Source organism: Rhinatrema bivittatum, chromosome 7 (assembly GCF_901001135.1).
Source record: "Rhinatrema bivittatum chromosome 7, aRhiBiv1.1, whole genome shotgun sequence".
Lineage (NCBI taxonomy): Eukaryota > Metazoa > Chordata > Amphibia > Gymnophiona > Rhinatrematidae > Rhinatrema > Rhinatrema bivittatum.
In genome coordinates, this window is record NC_042621.1 from 84,887,541 (window position 1) to 84,908,900 (window position 21,360).

At 39.0% G+C, this 21,360-nt stretch overlaps 1 protein-coding gene across 6 annotated transcripts in view; it reads left to right on the forward strand.

Annotated features, from left to right (window-relative positions):
• The window catches only part of ANKRD11 (ankyrin repeat domain 11), an 899,251-nt gene that overhangs the window by 102,192 nt on the left and 775,699 nt on the right, over positions 1–21,360 (forward strand). For all 6 annotated transcript variants that reach the window (XM_029608601.1, XM_029608602.1, XM_029608600.1 and 3 more), the window contains exon 2: positions 4,428–4,505. The gene's annotated coding sequence lies outside the window, so the exon portion shown is untranslated. The remainder of the gene's footprint in view (positions 1–4,427; positions 4,506–21,360) is intronic.

Genomic DNA, 21,360 nt, shown 5'->3' on the forward strand with positions numbered 1-21,360 from the left:
TTCTTCACCAGAGCAATTACTTAAATACCTACCTTTATAATCTCTGGATTAACGATCTCTTCAATCAGAGTACACCTCATTGTTAAAGCGGATGATCATCCTTCTGTTCAAAGGGCTTCCATATCCATGCACCTCCTAGTCTATCGTTTCATGAGAGGTGCTTTATGGCTTCAAACACCGATCTCGCAACCCGCAGTACCTTGGTACTTGAACGTTGTTTTGGAAGCACTGATGCTCCCTCCATTTGAGCCAATGCAGACATTCTCATTAAAGTTTCTTACATGGAAAGTTTTTTGTTTTTTTTCTTAGCTATAACCTTGGCAAGGTGGGTGAGCGAGCTGCAAGCGCTGGTTCACTATTCTCCGTACCTCCAGTTCTTCCCTGACAGTCACCCTCAAACCCATCCTGCCGAAAGTAGTTTTGGTTTTTCATTTAAATCAAACTATAACATTGCCAGATTTCTTCCCTAAGCCTCATTCCTCTAGTCGGGAAGCTTTACTGCACACCCTGGATTGTAAAAGAGCATTAGCCTACTACAAGAAAAGAACTAGCACATTGAAAAGGCACTTCCAGCTCTTTCTTTCCTTCAACCTGAATGCTCCTGGATTACCAGTAACTAAACAGACACTAGCAAACTGGCTGACTCAGTGCATCTACTTCTGATATTCTACTAGCCCCGAATGTTTTTCAGGGATCAAGGCACATCAGTTGAGGGCTATTTCTGCTTCAGTCGCCCACCTTCGACAGGTGCCTATTCAGGACATTTGCTGAGCGACGATGTGGTCTTCGCTGCATACCTTCATCTCTCATTACTGCCTTCAGCACCATGCCAAATCTGATGTGGCCAAGGGACAGGAGATAACAGTGTTATGCCACTAATTCTTAAGGCTGGCCACCCGTTACAGGGGTATGCTGCAAAGATGTTCATTCATATGTCCAGATACATAAAAGCGTTTCTGACTGGAAATCCCTAGCTGGGGACTCCCAGACAGCATGGCTAATTCAGCCTGCTTATCTGGGGGGGGGAAAGCAAGTTTGCTTACTGCAAACTGTGCTTTCTGTAAATAGCAGGATGTATTAGCCATGTATCCCCACCCCCCTCCCTGGACAGTGTCAGTCTAAACTTTTCTGCCTGCTGCTGCTCTCTTGCTGTTTACATGCTTTCTAACAAACTGAGGCAATGCAGGCAGGTGCGTGCGCGGGAAGGCACGATAAAGACGTGCAGGAACAAAGCTCTGCACATTCTATGAAAAGTTCCCGCTCGGGGTCGCCCTAGAGGGACGTCCCAGACAGCATGGCTAGTTCATCCTGCTATCTATGGAAAACACCATTTATGGTAAGCAAACTTACTTTTTATGTTTTCACCTTGGTGGTTCTGATTAGAGTGAAGGAGTAGCCTAGAAGTTAGAGTAGCAGTTGCGAACCAGGGAAGCCAGGGTTCAAATCCCACTGCCCACTCTGTGTTCTTGGGAAAGTCACTTCACCCTCCAGTGCCTCATGTGCAAAAACAGATTATGAGCCGTCTGGGGACATGGAAATTCCTACAGTACCGGAATGTAATCCACTTTGACATGTTGAAAAGAGGAATATAAATACAATTTAAATTTGAAAAAATTGAAGTGTGGTTCCAAACGATTTGGGCAACCCTGATCTGGTTGCTTTAGTTATGGAAGTGTTTATGGAGGAGAAAGAGGGGTACTATGGATTGTATGGAAAGTTTGCTCCACTTCTTTTTTTCTTTTTTAATCTGAGTTGGGTATGTCTCATTGCCAATAATTTTTTGTATTGTGTTTTTTGTTTTTTTTTTACACTGAATGTCCCAAAGCATTTTATTAAATTTTTACTTTCTTTAAAGACAGTAATCCACTATTATAAGTATTATAAGTACCTTCATAACCTTATAATGAACCTTAGCATCTTATTTTTGTTGTAGAATGTTTTGTAAATTTGCAAATAAAAACAGTACTTCTCACACAATGCACAATTAAGCTGTGGAATTCATTACAAGAGGATGTGGTTAAAGCAGTTAGTATAGCTGGGTTTAAAAAGGTTTCGACAGATTCCTGGAGAAGTCAATAAAATGTATTAACCAAGTTGACTTAAAAGTAGCCACTATTTATTATTGTGTGATAGCATGCAATCTGTTCACTGTTTGGGATTCTGCCAGGTACTTGTGACATGGATTGGCTACCATTGGAAACAGGATGATGGGCTTGATGGACCTTTGGTCTGACCCAATATGACAATTTCTTATGTTCTTTTAAGATAGTGTTTTCAGAAGTGACTTTCTTTTTTGAACTGGTGTGTCATGCGCTCTCATGATGATTTAAATACATTTTTAATTTTAATAAGTGATCACTGCAGTCACACTCTGAGCTGGGAGAACAAGGTAGCAAGGAACACTTATTACCTTTGGCATACAGTGGAAGGTACTTTGGCAGATCAGATGGACCCTGCGGTTCTTATCTGCCATCATATTCTATTTCTCTGTTTAAATTCCTATGAAAATGAATGATATGTTCTCTAAGTGTCAGATTGTTTTTCTTTTCCTGCCATCTGTAGCCTAGTAATGACTAGGCATGCATCTGTTGGAGTTTTTGAGAAAAGGGAATGATTTCTGTAAAGGGCATGGTTTCCTTAGCATTTTTGGGCATTGTAATCTAGGCAGTGTGACTTAGCTACTAGAGAAAACATTTAAATGTGAATGCAAGTTGCGCTCTTGTTACTCCAGACCTGCTGCACAGGATCAAGTATACTATGAGTTACAGGTATTAAGACAGCTACTGATTGATAGAGAAGGGAGAATGGCTACTACAAGTCCTTTCTGTATGACGCACCTATAGGAGTCCCACAGGGATCCTCCTTATCACCCACCCTGTTCAACAGCTTCTAACGGAACTTAAACTCAAACACCTAATCTATGCAGATGATGTTCAGATAGTAATTCCCCTTAAAGAATCCCTCGTCAAAGCCCTCGAATATTGGGAATCCTGCAGATCAAAAATTAATGACCTACTCTCCAGCCTGAATCTCATTCTAAACTCCTCCAAAACCGAACTAATACTTATTGCTCCAGAAAACAACTACTCAAGCCACACACCAAACATCTCTCTATCTTCTCAAGTCAGAGACCTAGGAGCCATAATTGACAATAAAATGAACCTGAAAGCTTTTGTAAACCACACCACTAAGGACTGCTTTCACAAACTCCAAGTGTTGAAAAGGATAAAACCGCTCTTCCATTTTCAGGACTTTAGAACTTATACTACAAGCAATAATCGTCGCAAAATCAGATTACTGCAACGCCAGCCTTCTGGGCCTTCCATCTTCATACACCAAACACCTACAGATGGTACAAAACACAGCTGCAAGAATTCTCACAAATTCCAAAAGAAGAGACCACATTTCACCCATCTTGAAAAATCTTCACTGGCTCCCCATTCCCTTCAGAATCATCTACAAGTCCATCACCATCATATACAAGTCCATTCATCACCTTACAGCTCTGGACCTTCAATATCCGTTTAGCCTACATGTATCTCAAAGACCAACCAGAGAAACCTACAGAGGATCCCTCCAGGTACCGAACACAAAATCCACCCGGCATACAACTTCAAGAGACCGGGCTTTCTCGACTGCTGGACCTTCACTCTGGAACTCCATCCCTACGAATCTGCGCCAAGAACCTTGCCTACCAACGTTTCAAAAAAGATTGAAGACTTGGTTATTTAAACAAGCCTTCCCAGACAACTCTTAACCACCTCCATTTCCTCCCAAACAATGTAGTCACCTGGCACTGTAAATAATTAACTTATGTTAACCTATACTGCTCTTTTCTCCTTCTCCCAGTTCTATTACCTTGTTTCATTGTAATTGCAACCCTGATGCACCAGTTACAGTTTTATTGTTCTATGCACCCCTTGTTCTAATGTAAACCGGCATGATGTGATCTGCTCATGAATGCTGGTATAGAAAAACCCTAAATAAATAAAATAAATAAATGTCTTTTACATTCTCTGTGGATTTGATGTTTTTCAGTACGTCATTTATAGTCAGAGTTGAAAAAATGCCATGTTGCCTGGGCACCTAAAATTTGGGGCCTGGCAGCCGACATTCGTGGCTGGTGCCTAGGCCATGGAGACTGACGGCAACTGCTAGCCCCTAAAAGGAGACATCTCTGCCAGCCCAGAAGATACAGTACGCCTCCAGACCCCTTCCCCAATCTCAGGGAGGCTGATCCCAGCAGCACCTAAACAGTGACTTAAAATTTTATTTAATATAATTCCTTTTTTAAATTAAATAAGTTCTCTTTATAGATTGATAATACTTCAAAGGTGGGGGTTATAAAATTTTAGATTTACAACCTATTTAGGTAAATGTGACATCTGTTTTCATCTACTTTTGTTTTCTGTGTTTTACTGTTTCAGAATTGTCATTTCACTGGAACACCCCTCTGTTGGATTTAATATACATCCTGCTTGAGGCAACTTTCAGCTATGGAATCGGTAAGTAGAGGTTTTCAGTTGACTGATTTGATGCCAAATAACTTTTCTGGCTGTATATGGTAGCATAAATTTTCTATACAAACCAGAGAACAAATTCTGACACAAACCTAAAGGAGGATCCCTTTCTTCTCTGCAATAGAAATTGAACATGGGAGAATTGTTTTTTTTTTTTTTTTTTTTTAGTATGCAGAGTATATAATAACCAGGGAACATAAATTTTCTTAATGTTTCTGAGCTCTGCTTTCTGTTTTGTCTGACGCCTCTTTGGTGATTAGGAGTGACCTTTGAGTTGGGATTAGAAGGTTCTCCTTGTATGTTCATGATGGGTATTAGAGGATAAATATACTGATAGAACAGAACTTACTGTTGTGATCTCTGCTAACTGATGAATGGGATAGTGGGAGACTCATAGTAGTTGACCTTCAGGATGTATAGTGGTTTTTGAACAGCAATACAAAAAGAATTGGCCTCTAGTAAAATCATAGAAAACAAGTCCCTATAAAACAGCCATCTGCATCACAAGACTTATGCTGCAGTTATTGGATGAAAAAGATTTATGGGTTAGTCTGGTTTGGAGAAGTAGAAATTGTGTATTATCTACAACATGTAAATCATTTTGTGACTAGTTTTTGAGAGCGGTGATGCTTTTCATTAGGGGAAATTGTGCGAAGGATAATGATGCCCCAGATTTGTAATCCAAATCTACGGTTTACTAGTCACAAATGTATTAAGTTAGTTTAGTAAAATGGAGTCACCTTCAACTTGACCTTTATTCTAAATATAGGTTATGAGCTGGCTCAAGATGAAACATTTTTTTTTACTTCTGAACTTGGTTTTGTTTTTTGTAGTACCGAAAAAAAATTAATCAGTAGTAAGTTACCCTTTAGATATTGAAGTGAAACATTTTAATATACAGAACATAATTTTTCAGTTTTTTATTATATTCAAGAATGTAATTAATGAAGGAGCAGCTTTATTATTTGGTTAGTTTGGAGCAAGGTTCTTGGCTGATATTGTTTAGTACTAAATGGGATTATACTAGCATAGATGTCTTAGTAAATACAGCCTACACAATGTCCACTCCTGCCCTTTCTTATCTGAGTTTACCTAAGGATAATAGTGCCTTTTTATTTATGCATAGCTTCCTTTAGTATTCATTTTCAGAATTTCTGATTTGTGTTTATCTTAATATTTGCTTGCTATTTCAGTTGTAAAATTTGAATGTGCTTAAAAATCATTGACTTCTGTCTTCTATATTTTTCTTGCTAAAATCAAATTACTATTTTCATAAAATACTTCATTGTTAAGAGGTTTCTTTAATGAGACAAAAATGTGAAAACTTCTTTCAGAGCTTTAAAAACAGATAGCGTTCTGCGTGCCTTCTTTATTGGAAATCCTAGTTGATTTGATTGGAAAAGAAATTGTACATGCAGGCAGGCTAGTCATTGGACTCTCTCCCATGCCAAAAGCCTTTTATAAAAGCCCAGTAACTTCAGGGGGCCTTCTTGTGATTGGTGTATCTTGTCCATTCCTTCTCACTGATATGCGAGTAGGAGCTCTTTTCTACACCATCAAAATGCATGAATGAGCAGTATTAAGTTGTTTTACCAGAGGTAATTCAGGTATATTTCATTTGCTGTAGAAACTACAAGGCTTTCAGATGTTTTCTCTCTTTGCATCATGTTTCTGATAGTTGAAATTACTGGGAGTTGAAATTACTGGGAGTTGAAATTACTGGAAGTTTTTAGAGATTGTTATAGCCTTCCCTGCTTTGTAAGAGTGAATTCTCTTAATTTTCAAATGCTCAGACAGCTGCTTTGAGGAGACTGTGGTTATTGAAAGTAAACAGAACAATCACAACCTGAGAGATTAGAAGTGACAGAATATTTGTTCAGTCTTGCAATTATTTTCACCTGACTGTTTATTTAAAAAGCTTGTATTTTGCAATATCCATAGTTCTAGGTGGATAATTGAAGGCCTAGCAAGGCAACCAACTTTAATAAGGCCCAAAATGGTAAAAATAAAGTACAGATGTTGAATCTTTTGCACATGCGTATTCACTGTTTTCAATCTGTTAAAATTTGCAAGTAGTAATTTTGCATTAAAAATTACTGAAAGATGTCTTGTTAAACTTTGTATTATGTAAAGGTTATCCTGTTCTTGTTAAGATTCATTGAAACACAATTTGGCCAGGGATGCCTAAACCTTTGCACACAGCTGTATCAGATGACATAGGTTTTGCAGGCTACAACTGCTATGTATCATTTCTGTAGAGCTACTAGATGTATGTGGTAGTGGACAATTACACATGAGACAGTTCCCTGCTCAGAGCTTTCTGTTTATTCAAGACAATGGTGTAAAGCAGACAGTTGCTCAGAGCACAAAATGCTTTATATTTAAAGGATACTAACAAAATAGGCATGTTAGGGCAGCCTTAGAGAGAGGACGTAATGCTAAAATATCTCATGTTTCTTTAAATAGAGAGTAGAAAGCTTCCAAATCACCCCATCAGTTGATAAGCAGGTTGTTGGGTCAAACAGAATACATTAATATGTCTATACAAATGCTAGAAGCATAAAAAATAGGATGGAAGAGTTAGAATGCTTAACTCTGAATGAAGAGATAGTTATGATTGACATCTCAGACCTGGTGGAAAGAGGTTAATCAATGGGACACTGTGATACCACGGTACAAATAGAGGAATAGAGGAAGAGGAATAGAACAATGGTAGGGCTGTATTACCGTCCACTTGGCTAGAATGGCTAGATGATGAAATGCTAACAAAATTAGGGTAGCTAATAAAAATAGCAATGCAGTAGTAATGGGTGATTTATTTTTTGTTTAAGTATATTTATTGACAACAGTTAGTTAACGGATACACATTCCACACATTATTAAACATTTAACGAGTTAGGGCTTTCATCATGCCCACAAAATCCATTTGACCGTACAACAATGCAAACAGGACTTAACAGGTTAACTTAATAACAGTACACTTGATATGAACAGCTAGAGTTACCCAAAGTTCAGTTTGGCCTAGCCTCAAAGTTATGTAAAACAGTCCAAGAGTGGCTCTCGCCTCTTTTCGTTCAATGTTTTTCCATACTACTGTCTACTTTTTCAGATTTATTTCTTAACCCCTAAAGACCCTCCCGTTCCTAATCCTGGAAGTTCCTAAAATATTTTGCATATCCGGGCCAGTGATTGACTACTCCCAGTGGTCCCCCCGTTTACGTCCCCTCCCCCCCTTCCTTCTCCCCCCTCCCCCCCCCCCTTTTTAGTTCCCGATTACTTTGTGCAAATCTGGATTCTTGAGAAATCGTTCATCCGCTAGTCTCCATGGCAGCGGGAGCTTGCATCCATTTTGGGATCCCCTAAAAGCTCGTTCCCATATCCCTGCATAAAAGTGAAGTGCTTCAAGAATTATACAGTAGTACATCAAATGAGATCCATATAATCTACCTATAAGTGTGCATATACTTATAAAGGTGGGCCATGAATAAATGAGATTGTAAGTATGCATTCCAAAACAGGCAGTAGAGCAATTGCTGATTGAACAGAGTCTTATACCAATAGCGTCAGAAAGATTATAATATCTAAAATATACGTAATAATATCCATTAATGTCCAATAATTGTAGCCAGCATCGCGCCCGGCAATCTCAGTCACCAACATCCCAGGGTTGCCAGTCGGTACGTAAGCTGGCATCTCCCCCTGGAAAATTAGTCCTCCTCTCCTGGGCATTGAAGAAACGGTTCCATTTCCCTGGGCAGTAATTTCATATAGTCAGACCAGATTCTATTCGATTCATGTTGCGCTGAATCAGACTTCTGATGTGCTGTTAGCTGTTCCCATTGGATTAATTGGTGAAATTTAGTTTTCCACACTGATTGATAATGAGGCTGTGGTTCTAACCATTGTGCTAGAATAGTGTCAATGGCTATGAGAGTGAGTTTGCTGAAAAATTGAAATTGATATCGATCCTGAAAAACCGACTTAGTGGCAGCTGCTCCGAATAGCCATAACAAGGGATCCAATGGTACAGAAACAGCCCACAACTGGAGCGGTATCTTGTGGTAATGGGTGATTTAAATTACATTTAACATATACCCAGTGTCTGGGTGAATGTTATATCAGGACATGCTAAGGAGGTAAAGTTTCTAGATGAATAAATGACTGCTTCATGGCATAGCTGAGTACAAGAACAGGGGGGGGAGCTATTTTAGACCTAATCCTTAGTGGAACACATGATCTGGTATAGAGATAATGGTGTTAAGGCCACTTGGCAATAGCGATCATAATTTGACTTGATAACTGAAGGGAGGATGCTGAGAAAATCTACTGTGATAGCATTTAACTTTCAAAAAACGAGATTATGATAAAATGAGAAAAATGGTTAGGAAAACCTGATTGCAGCTGCAAAGGTCAAGAGTTTACATCAAGTATGGTCATTGTTTAAAAATACCATCTTGAAAGCCCAGGCCAGATGTATTCCATGCATTAAAAAAGGTGGAAGGAAGGACAAATTACTTCTGGCATGGCTAAAAGGTGAGATGAGAGAGACTATAATAGCCAAAAGAACATTCTTCAAAAATGGGAAAAGGGATCTGAATGAAGGAAACTGCATAAGCCACTGGCAAGTTGATGCAAAGCATTGATAAGGAAGGCAAAGACAGAATTTGAAAAGAAACTTGTGGAAGCAAAAACTCATAATAAAAAACTTTTTCAGGTACATTCAAAGCAAAAGGCCTGTGAGGGAGTCAGTTGGACAATTAGATAATCGCGGGGTAAAAGGGGCACTAAGGGAGGACAAGGCCATAGCAGAGAGATTGAATTAATTATGTTTTGATATTTACTGAGGAAGATGTAAGGCAGATACTCATACCAGAAGTAATGATTAAAGTGATGATTCAGATGAACTGAAACAAATCTCTGTGAACCTGGAAGATGTAATGGGGAAGATTGACAAGCTACAGAGTATCAAATCACCTGGACCAAATGGTACACATTCCCGAATGCTCAAAGAACTGAAAAATGAAATTGCAGACCTACTGTTGGTAATTTGTAAACTATCATTAAAATCAGTTACAGTACCTGAAAATTGGAGGGTAGCCAGTGTAATGCTGTTTTTTTAAAAGGATTCCACGGGTGATCCAGGAAGCTACCGATCAGTGAGCCTGATGCCAGTGCCAGGAAAAATGATGGGAAAGTACTCTTAAAAAAAAAAACAAACAAAAAAAACCCCAACAAAATTATTGAACATATAGGTAAACATAGCCTAATGGGACAAAGTCAATGTGGATTTAGGCAAGGGAAGTCTTGCCTCACTAATTTGCTACCTTTTTTTTAAGGCATGAATAAACGTGGATAAAAGTGAGCCGGGTGATAGTGTAGCTAGATTTTCAAAAAGTGATAGAGTACTTCATGAAAGACTCTTGAGGAAATTAAAAAGTTATGGGATAGGAGAGAATGTTCTGTTGTGGATTGAGAACTGGTTAAAAGATAGAAAACAGAGAGGGCTAAGTGGTCAATTTTCTCTATGAAGAAAGAATAGTGGAGTGCCTCAGATCTGTACTAGGACTGCTGCTTTTTTTTTTTTCATTTTTTCTTTATTGGAAATGTTTCAAAGTTTAACAAAGTAAACACTTTGTAATGGTAATTGAGAGAACAAAATAGCAACATTACAAATAGACATTATAGGATAATTATCCAGAAACAATCTCTCATCCATCATATAGAAACATAAAAGAAGGAGGGGCAAGTAAAGTAAAAGAGGAAAACTAAGGAAATATCATTCAGATCAATAATCACACATGAGACATCCCGGTATAATAACCATATCTATGACCCACTCTCATTAGTAGCAGGAACTAGCATTCTAGCATTCAAGAACTCACGTAATTGTTTAGGAACAAAAAATGCGTTGCTTTGAAATTGAATTATACATTTACATGGATAATGTAAAATGTAAACAGCTCCTAAGTTAAGAACTTCTGAGCGCAAATTCAAAAAAGCTTTCCTTCGCAATTGTGTAGGTCTAGCTAGGTCAGGGTATATATGAACTCTATCCCCCAAAAAGGGAATTTCTCTTGAAGTGGTTTCTCATTACCAGACTCAGGTCTTGTTCAGTAAAAAAAAAAAAAAAAAAAAAAGAACAAATAAGACAGATCTATCAACCAATTCAGCATCAGAACTTTCCAAGGATTCAGACAAATTAGAAATATTCCCCCTATCTGAAGGTATACTAGATTGAGATACTCTGCCTTCGAGAGAGAAAAATAATCTTCCTAACCAAAGGAATTGAAACAGAGGAAATCTTTTAACACAGGTTCTTGTGGCCTGGTTTGGCCTCTGTTGGAAACAGGATGCTGGGCTTGATGGACCCTTGGTCTGACCCAGCATGGCAATTTCTTATGTTCTTATGTTCTTAACACATCAGACATGTATTTCTTAAAGGTAATTCTCCAAGAACTTTAGGAAAGTTGAGCAACCTCAAGTTCAAATGTTTTAAAGAATTTTCTAACATTTCCAGTCCTTTCGATGTATATGTACAGTCACACATAATTGCTGATTTAGAGGATTGTAAATTTTCCACATCATCTCAAATAGTGTATAGATGAAACATGTTCTTGGAGGATTTGCTGGTGATCTTGAGCTACTGAATCAAGTTTACCAAACGCTGGGAATAATCATGTAAGATAGAAGACATTCCTGCAGTAAGTTCCCAAAGGAACTCCAGAGTTACAATCACCGGTTTTTTAACCTCTATTTTGGGCCAGGCATCACTGCAGTTTGCTGTCAATGAAACTGGGGGAGGGGCTTCAGAAACACCTGATCTCCCCAACGGCGAAGCCAGAGGAGTATTTCCAATCAAGACTCCCCTCTCCCTAGAGATCTCCTAAACCGGGGCTCCATCCAGACTTGACACCAACTCGGATGCTTCGTCAGTGACCCCATCTGGTGGAGGCAACAGAACTGCCTCCACGCAGAGTGCCCCAATGACACCGACATCAGAGAGAGAAGCCAGCGGCGGCTGACATGGGTCAGGAGGGGTCAAAGAGATTTCCCCCGGTGAGAGCAGAGCTCCTCTCGCTGCCTCGCCAGCGGGGATAGACTTCCTCAACTCCGATGTAGGAACCACGTAGTAACGGATGGTTCACTGGTCTGAAGGGGTAGTGGGTTCGGATGGGAAGACCCGTACATTACCCTTCCTCTTTTGAGGCATATCCGATTCAAAGTAAGAAAAAATGAAGGCAAAACCAGAGGAAACTTGGACAGCTTAAGACGTGGTATCCTCTCATGCTGCCATCTTAACTCCATCCCAGGGCTGCTGCTTTTCATCATATTCATAATTGATTTAGATATGGGAATGAGGTATGAGGTGATCAAATTTGCTGAAACAAATTTATTCAAAGTTGTTAAATCATAAGAGGATTGTGAGAAATTGCCAGAGGATCTTACAAGACTGGGAGACTGGGCATTCAAATGGCAGATGACATTTAATGTGGACAAGTGCAAAGTGATGCATGTAGGGAATAGCAACCCAAATTATAGCTACAATGGGAGTTAGAACTTAGGAAAAAGATTTAGGTGTTACTGTGGATATGTTGAAATCCTCTGCTCAGAGTGTGGCAGTGGAAATCTGCTTCCTGTTTCGCTGCAAAAATTTCTATTTGGTATGAGTAAGTTCCTGCCAGTTTGTCTGGTTTCCTGCGGCAGATGTCTCAAGATTCTATAGCAAGTTAGCAAATCCTATGGCAGATTTTTCAAAATTTTGTGATATTTGTGACAATATTAGCAAAATTAGAAATATTTGCATATTAGAAAAGCTATTTTTTTCTAAATAGTCATTTTCTGACATTTGTATCCAATGTATTTGGTTCTTTATTAGAGGTAAAGGGATCTTAATGATTTCTGCTGGGGAGGTAGAAAGGGATGGGATCTGGGGAAGGGGATAAGGGATCTCAGGCAGAAAGAGTAGAGAGATAAGGGGATAGAGGCACAGAGGAAGAGGGAACGGGGATGGTGAGAAAAAGAGGGAGATATGGGATCAGGAGAGGAAGGGATGATCCATGCACATCCATCCTCTTGCACTCCACACTCCCTTAAATCTCCTCCTTCACACCCCTCACTCCCTCCAGTCCTTTCTCACATAATCCACACTCATCCCTTTTATCACCACTCTCTATGAATTGAGGAACTGTTTGCTATGAAACATGATGGCAGAAAGACCGTATGGCCCATCTAGTCTGTCTGTCCATCCAATTAGCATTATAATTCCCATTACCTCCTTAGAGATCCCCTATATTTATCCTATGCTTTCTTGAATTCAGATGTTTTTGTCTCCACCACACATTTACATTTTACATTTACATTTATTAAAATGTATGAATTGCCTAATACTAACAATAGGTCTAGGCAATGTACAAAAGAAAATACATAAAATTAAACAAAATATAACAAATAACTTATAAAAATACAGAAAATAACATAAATATAGAAATAAAATGTGCAATAAAAATATGGTAGGTTAGCAGTATAAAATCATACTGAACACAAATCAGGTTATAAAAACTTAAAACTAGGCCAATTTAAACAAAAAAGTATTTAGAAGTCCTCTAAAAGTTTTGACTGACTCACACAGATGAAGTTCCATTGGGAAAGAGTTCCAGAGAACTGGACCGGCAACTGAAAAAGAACATTCCCAAGTGATATGCAGGCATGCAACTCTAGGGGGATGGAACATTTAAGAAGCCCTGCTAAGAGCATACATTTTTGGAGGGATGGTAAATTTTTAAAATGGTGTTGGCCACCACCACCGAGAGGCTATGCCATGTATCTACCACTCTCTCTGTAAAGAAATATTTCCTGAGTCTACCCACTTTCATCTTCATCACATGACCCCTTTCCTTCAAGGGTGTACATGTTTAGATCTTTGTCTATCCCCAAATTCTTTAGAATGAAGACCCCTGACCATTTTAGTAATCATCCTCTGGATCGACTCCATTCTGTTGATATACTTTTGAAGGTGCAGTCTCCAGAATTGTACACTGAATTCCAAGTGAGGTCTCACCAGGGTTCTATATAGGGGCAGTATCGCTTCTCTTTTTCTGCTGACAGTTCCTCTTTCTATACAGCCAAACATCTTTCTGGTTTTTACCATGGCTGTATCTACTTGTTTGGCAACCAGATACAATCACCACCAGTTCCTGCTCTTTTTTTGTGCTTAGAAGAATATCACTTCCAATACTGTACCTTTCCCTTGGATTTTTGGATCCTAAATGCATTACTCTGCATTTTTTTAGCATTCAATCTTAGCTGCCGGACCTTAGACCATTCCTTGAGCTTCACTAGATCCCTCCTCATGTTTTCCACTCTTTCCTAGCTGTCAACCCTGTTACAGATTTTGGTATCATAGGCAAAAAGACAAACCTTCACCAACAATCCCTCAGTTATGTTAAGATTGTTGGGAAAGGTTTGAATTAATTCCCTTATTCTCAAATCCTTCCAATTCGCTCACTACCTTTTCCACATCCCCTTTCAATCCCCTCACTCCTTCCACACTCACTCTTGCCCCTTGAAGCTCACTCACTGTAGGGGAGGAGATCCCAGAGGGAGATGGAGAAGGGTAAAGAGGATGAAGGAAGGGGGTTGAGAGGAATAGGGGAAAAGGGCTGCATAGAGGGGAGATCAGGAAATGGAGGGAAAAACCCTTCTCAATATCTAAGACATCAATATAGAAAATTAAAATATAAAGCAATGTACTGCCTGTTATGTTCCATGCCTACAACATTCTCTTGATTTATACATTCCCTGTAACACTGAAGTATACTATAGGCTTATGGCTAGTCTCATTCTCACTTCCCTAACATGTTCATGCTAGAAGCAAAAGGGATCAAGTTTTCTTTGCTCTGCAGCAATATTGCAGTAGTTTTTGATGGTGGTGTTTGGCATGCTGTTTCTTTGTGTTGATAATGAATAAGGTAGTGCTGCTGAAGAGAATTGTTTTTCAGAGCCAAGTCTTGCTTTATTGTGACCTCCCAGGAAGAATACAGTTGTGAAATGGGAGGGCTGCAGAGAGAGAGACTATTTGCATACTGATTTCCATAGTGATATTGTCTGTTATAGTGAAAGCTGTATTGTTTATATCAATGGTTCTCAACCGGTGTGTCTCGACACACCAGTGTGGCCATGCTTCCTGGTCCTCCGCTGGACCAGCTGCTCCCCTCTGCCCCAGCAAAATGGGAACTCTTCCTCCGCCTGGGCGGAATGCGGCAGGAGAGCTGAAAGAGGTGCTTACCTGTACTAGCAGCATGGTCTCTTTCCCTCCCCCCCCCCCCCAGCCTGGAAGAGGAAGTGGTGTGTAGCAGCCTTGCACGCGGGAAGAAGAGACCATGCTAGGTACAAGTGCATGTAGCACCAGCCTGAAGGAAAAGAGCAGTGCGACCCAGAGCAAAAAGAGGAGCAATGTCAACTCCTGTGATAGATGGGACTCCTTTCTCAAGGTTGTGAGGGCTGAAAGAGGAGGAGGCTGTTGCCGCCACTAGTTGTTCTTGGGTGGGGGGGAGGGAGAGATGAGTGAGTGAGCATACTTTTTTGAAATCCTGTGTGTCTGTGTGAGACAGAGCATATAAGTGAGAGAGCCAGTATATTTAAGTGTGTGAAAGTGAGCCTGTGTGTGACAGCATGAATGTAAATGTGTGATTGAGAACCTGTATGTGTATGTATGAGTAAGAGCCTGTGAGTATGAGAGAACATTTGTGTATATGTGTGATTGAGAACCTGCGTGAGAGAGTATGTGTATATGTATGTGATTGAGAGTTTGTGTGAGAGAGAGCTTGTGTGTGACAGAGGAGAAAGTTGCAAGTAACTCCCCTTCCTCCTCTTAATTCATAACAAACTCAGGGCACCTGGAAATCAAATGTTTCCACTATGGAGAGCAGAGCATTTTCTTTAATCCTTATTTTTAATTATTGGGTCTTTGTGTCTGCTGTTTTGAAATAATTTATTGTCTAGAAATTGTTTATATGAGTCTGATTAGTGGATATTCCATTTATCTGCTCTTTTGAAATCTGTTCTTATTAGTATAGTTTTACTGCTATATCAGGGTACAAATTATATCGCAATGATAGGTAAGATCAACTTGGTGGGGGTGTGGCACTTTATGTCCGGGAGTGTATAGAGTCCAACAGGATAAAGATCATACAAGAGACTAAATGCTCAGTAGAATCTATATGGGAAGAAATCCCATGTGTGCTGGGTAAGAGTATAGTGATAGGAGTATACTACTGTCCACCTGGACAAAATGGTCAGACAGATGATGAAATGCTAAGGGAAATCAGGGAAGCTAACCAATTTGGCAGTGCAATAATGGGAGATTTCAATTACCCCAATATTGACTGGGTAAATGTAACATAAGGACTTGCTAGAGACAGAAAGTTCCTGGATGTAATAAATGACTGCTTCATGGAGCAATTGGTTCAGGAACCAACAAGAGAGGGGGCTATTTTAGATTTAATTCTTAGTGGAACGCAGGATTTGGTGAGAGAGGTAACGGTGGTGGGGCCACTTGGCAACAGTGATCATAACATGATCAAATTTAAACTAATAACTGGAAGGGGGACAATAAGTAAATCTGCAGCTCTAACACTAAACATTCAAAAGGGAAACTTTGATAAAATGAGGAAAATAGTTAGAAAAAAACTGAAAGGTGCAGCTGCAAAGGTTAAGTGTTCAACAGGCATGGACATTGGTTAAAAGTACAATCCTAGAGGCGCAGTCCATATGTATTACACACGTTAAGAAAGGTGGAAGGAAGGCAAAATGATTAACATCATGGGGAAAAGGTGAGGTGAAGGAGGCTATTTTAGCCATAAAAACATCCTTCAAAAATTGGAAGAAGGATCCATCTGAAGAAAACAGGATAAAACATAAGCATTGCCAAGTTAAGTGTAAAACATTGATAACAGGCGAAGAGAGAATTTGAAATGAAGTTGACCATAGAGGCAAAAACTCATAATAAAAAACTTTTAAAAATATATCCAAAGCAAGAAAGCTGTGAGGGAGTCGGTTGGACCATTAGATGGTCATGGGGTTAAAGGGGCTCTTAGGGAAGATAAGGCCATTGCAGAAAGACTAAATGAATTCTTTGCTTCTGTGTTTACTTATGAGGATGTTGGGGAGATACCAGTTCCTGAGATGGTTTTCAGGGGTGATGAGTCAGACAAACTGGACAAAATCACTGTGAACCTGGAAGATGTAGTAGGCCAGATTGACAAACTAAAGAGTGGGAAATCACCTGGATCGGATGGTATGCATCCTAGGGTACTGAAGGAACTAAAAAATGAAATTTCTGATCTATTAGTTAAAATTTGTAACCTATCATTAAAATCATCCATTGTACCTGAAGACTGGAGGGTGGCCAATGTAACCCCAATATTTTAAAAAGGCACCAGGGGCGATCCAGGTAACTACAGACCAGTGAGCCTGACTTCAGTGCTGGGAAAAATAGTGGAAACTATTATCAAGATCAAAATCATAAGAGCATATAGAAGGACATGGTTTAATGGAACACAGTCAACATGGATTTACCCAAGGGAAGTCTTGCCGAACAAATCTGCTTCATTTTTCCTTTTTGAAGGAGTTAATAAACATGTGGATAAAGGTGAACTGGTAGATGTAGTGTATTTGGATTTTCAGAAGGTGTTTGACAAAGTCCCTCCTGAGAGGCTTCTAAGAAAACTAAAAAGTCATGAGATAGGAGGCGATGTCCTTTCGTGGATTACAAACTGGTTAAAAGACAGGAAACAGAGAGTTGGATTAAATGGTCAATTTTCTCAGTGGAAAAGGGTAAACAGTGGAGTCCCTCAGGGATCTGTACTTGGACCAGTGCTTTTCAATATATATATAAATGATCTGGAAAGGAATACGAGTGAGGTTATCAAATTTGCGGATGATACAAAATTATTCAGAGTAGTTAAATCAAAAGCGGATTGTGATACATTACAGGAGGACCTTGCAGGACTGGAAGATTGGGCATCCAAATGGCAGATGAAATTTAATGTGGACAAGTGCAAGGTGTTGCATATAGGGAAAAATAACCCTTGCTGTAGTTACACGATGTTAGGTACCATATTAGGAGCTACCATCCAGGAAAAAGATCTAGGCATCATAGTGGATAATACTTTAAAATCGTCGGCTCAGTGTGCTGCAGCAGTCAAAAAAGCAAACAGAATGTTAGGAATTATTAGGAAGAAATGGTTAATAAAACGGAAAATGTCATAATGCCTCTGTATTGCTCCATTGTGAGACTGCACCTTGAATACTATGTACAATTCTGGTCGCCGCATCTCAAAAAAGATATAGTTGCAATGGAGAAGGTACAGAGAAGGGCAACCAGAATGATAAAGGGGATGGAACAGCTCCCCTGTGAGGAAAGGCTGAAGAGGTTAGGGCTATTCAGCTTGGAGAAGAGATGGCTGAGGGGGGATATGATAGAGGTCTTTAAGATCATGAGAGGTCTTGAACGAGTAGATGTGAATCTGTTATTTACACGTTGGAATAATAGAAGGACTAGGGGGCATTCCTTGAAGTTAGCAAGTAACACATTTAAGACTAATCAGAGAAAATTCTTTTTCACTCAACGCACAATAAAGCTCTGGAATTTGTTGCCAGAGGATGTGGTTAGTGCAGTTAGTGTAGTTGGGTTCAAAAAAGGTTTGGATAAGTTCTTGGAGGAGAAGTCCATTAACTGCTATTAATAAAGGTTACTTAGGGAATAGCCAATGCATGGGATGATCTTAGTGTTTGGGTAATTGCCAGGTTCTTGTGGCCTGGTTTGGCTTCTGTTGGAAATAGGATGCTGGGCATGATGGACCCTTGGTCTGACCCAGCATGGCAATTTCTTACGTTCTTATTTTGAGGACTGGTGATTTCTCTTTTTCCTTTGTAATGTATACAGAGTCTCTGGCTGCTTGTGGTTTCAGTTCAGTTTTCATCTGCATGTTTCTATTTATGCTTTATGGTCTCTTTATTCTTTGGTAGGTGAGTGTCTGCACATGTGATTAAGGTGAGGTATGCTGCTGGCATGTAATTTCTAGGTAGGGTTCTATAGCAGCCTGGCTTGTTCCATTTTCCTAATAGGAGTACTGGAGTTTTAAGGCCTGGTGTAATATTTTCAGTGTTGCCTTTTCTTAGGTAAGATAGTTACTTTTTGAGTGCTGGAAGTTGGTGCTCCTCTGGTATGGGTGGTTTGTTTATTATTTATATAATTTCAGTTCAGAGAGAGTACTCTTCTTTTCCTTGTGTCATTCTTAAAAATAAAAGTTTGTTTTTTTTTTGTTTTTTTTTAAATTTCCGCCTTAGATTGTAATGAGCAGTGTGCTGCAAATGTGAGTGTTGTCCGTCAGGTGTGTCACGATGGGGAAAAGGTTGAGAACTACTGGTTTATATAACTGGGGCCTGATTTTAAGAAACTTCTAGCATTTTGTGTTCTCTAAGGAAATTCCTTATTTGATTTAGTTGTATTGAAATACTGCTTTTTCTAGGAGTGAAATGTTTAGAAAATTGACAATAGAAGAAGAAACTAAGGCTACTGTTCAAAACAATTTAATGCTGAAATCGATTAACCTTTGTTGTAGCATTTTCCTTAGCGCCAAAAACTTGCTGTAAAGCCTCAAGATCTACATACATTTAAAATTCCTTGTAGCCTTGACAGATAGGCTACAACCATAGAACATAAGAAATTGCCATGCTGGGTCAGATCAGGGGTCCATCAAGCCCAGCATCCTGTTTCCAACAGTGGCCAATCCAGGCCATAAGAACCTGGCAATTAAACCATCATCCATGTTAAAATCATTCATACTATATTCATACCAATCATACGTCATCCAACTTTAAGTCAACACTCCTATTATAACATCTGTTTTTTTCTGTACTTAACAATTCTCAATATTTATATTTCATATTATTAGAATTAAACATCATTAATTCTTCCTGTAAGTGTTTCTTATGAATACTCTTTCTCCTTTCCAGCATAGACCTAAGTTTCACTTAATGAAAGGCTTCATCAACCGAATGTTATTTAAAAAAAAAAATACATTCTAGCCATGTGACTGACTGGCAACACACTAAAACCTTTTGTTTATTTGATATACTTGTGTCCTTTTATGAAAAATTCAAGCTTCACTATTAAAGAGGAAACATATCCAACTTGGCTTGCTTTTGTTCAGAGGAATTTACTCTATCCCGGCGATCCCATCTTCTAAGATAATGTATGTCTTTTTCTGGCATATGATTGTGTGTTAGCATTTGTTTATTGTACTCACTCAGGGTGGTCAAAGATTGTAACACATGTTGCCTTTGTAATTCAAATCACAGCACACAGGAGCAAAGATCCGCAGGGAATAGAAATGGATTTTTATATTGAATTGTCTATCACCCCATGGTTTAAACAATGAGATTGAGTGGCAATTTTTTCTTTTCTTTTTTTCTTTAATTTTTAATTTTCTGTTTCTTTTTTTTTTCACTGTATAACTCTTTTCATTTTGATTGGTTAATGCTGCTCTGTGTTGTTGCGTTCTGATTGGCCATGTTTTTGGCGCCTAAACTTCAGTCCCTTTAAACGCTGGGGTTTGCTTTTACTGCCTGCTCTCCTTGCGATTTGACTTTGTAAATGTACAGCGTTTTCAAGGTATGTTTCATGTATTTAAATGTTTTATGGTATGCCATCTATATTTACTCGGTCCCCTATTTCATTTTTGTTAAAATTTCTTTTGTCTTTTAGTTAAAAGAATTCCATATTAAAATTTACTGTGCCTCCCGACGCAGCCCGTGTGGGGGACCCTTTTGAGAACTATGCTTTCTTGAGCAATGGAATTGCTGCCTTACTGTAAAATTAAAAAATTACTCTTTCACAGTTTCTTTAAAGTCTAGGACTGAATTTACTTTATTTGTATCTCCTTGGATGTTGGCCTCTGTAATTCAAACATAGCAGTATATCATCTTAGCTAACAGTAGCACTCACATTTCTTAGCATTGAAACGTGCCGTTAGTATACTGCCTTAATCAGATATCGGGGTATTAAAGCCTAACTTTGCAACTTTATTAAAACCCCTTCTGATATGAATACCCTAGCCATTGATTGCCTGGGATATGTACAAATATTCCTATACATCCCTATACTTTATTGAAACCCCTGCTGTCCTAAATGCAATAGCCACTATCTGCCTGAAATACATGTAAACATTCCTATATAGGAGACCTTGTTCTGACTCTCACTGGCACAGAGAACAGTTTCAAGTTAATTACTGATAGGAAGCTATTGAGCCTATTGAATTTTACAACTGTATTGAAGCCTCCTCTGTTCATCCCTATATTGAAAACCTTGTTCTATCTTTCTCTAACATAGAGGAACACTTTTAAGGAAATTTACGAATAGCCATATTGAGACCTTTAGGGGCTACTGCTTGCCAGTTAGATATAGAGAGATATCTCTTGCCTTACGACATCAAATATATCTACTGCTATCTCTATTACATCGCATCTTTATGTTCTTGATCTAACCAATGTTGTACTATTGGAGCTTGCTTTTTTATTTTTTTGCGGATGCAGTTTTTATGCTGTATAATTGTATATTGGTGTGACCAATATATAACTTGCAACACAAACAAGATAGCATATATAACCTGCAGTGAATTGCATGTGAAGTGACCTCTCAGTTGGTAATTGATAGGCAAATCAGGATGTTGAAAAATTTTATTTGTAAATTAATGCATACTGCACATTTACCATATGGATACTGTCCTCATTTCGATTAATCCTCGCTTTGTTTGAGTCCCTTAAATTCTGACCCCTA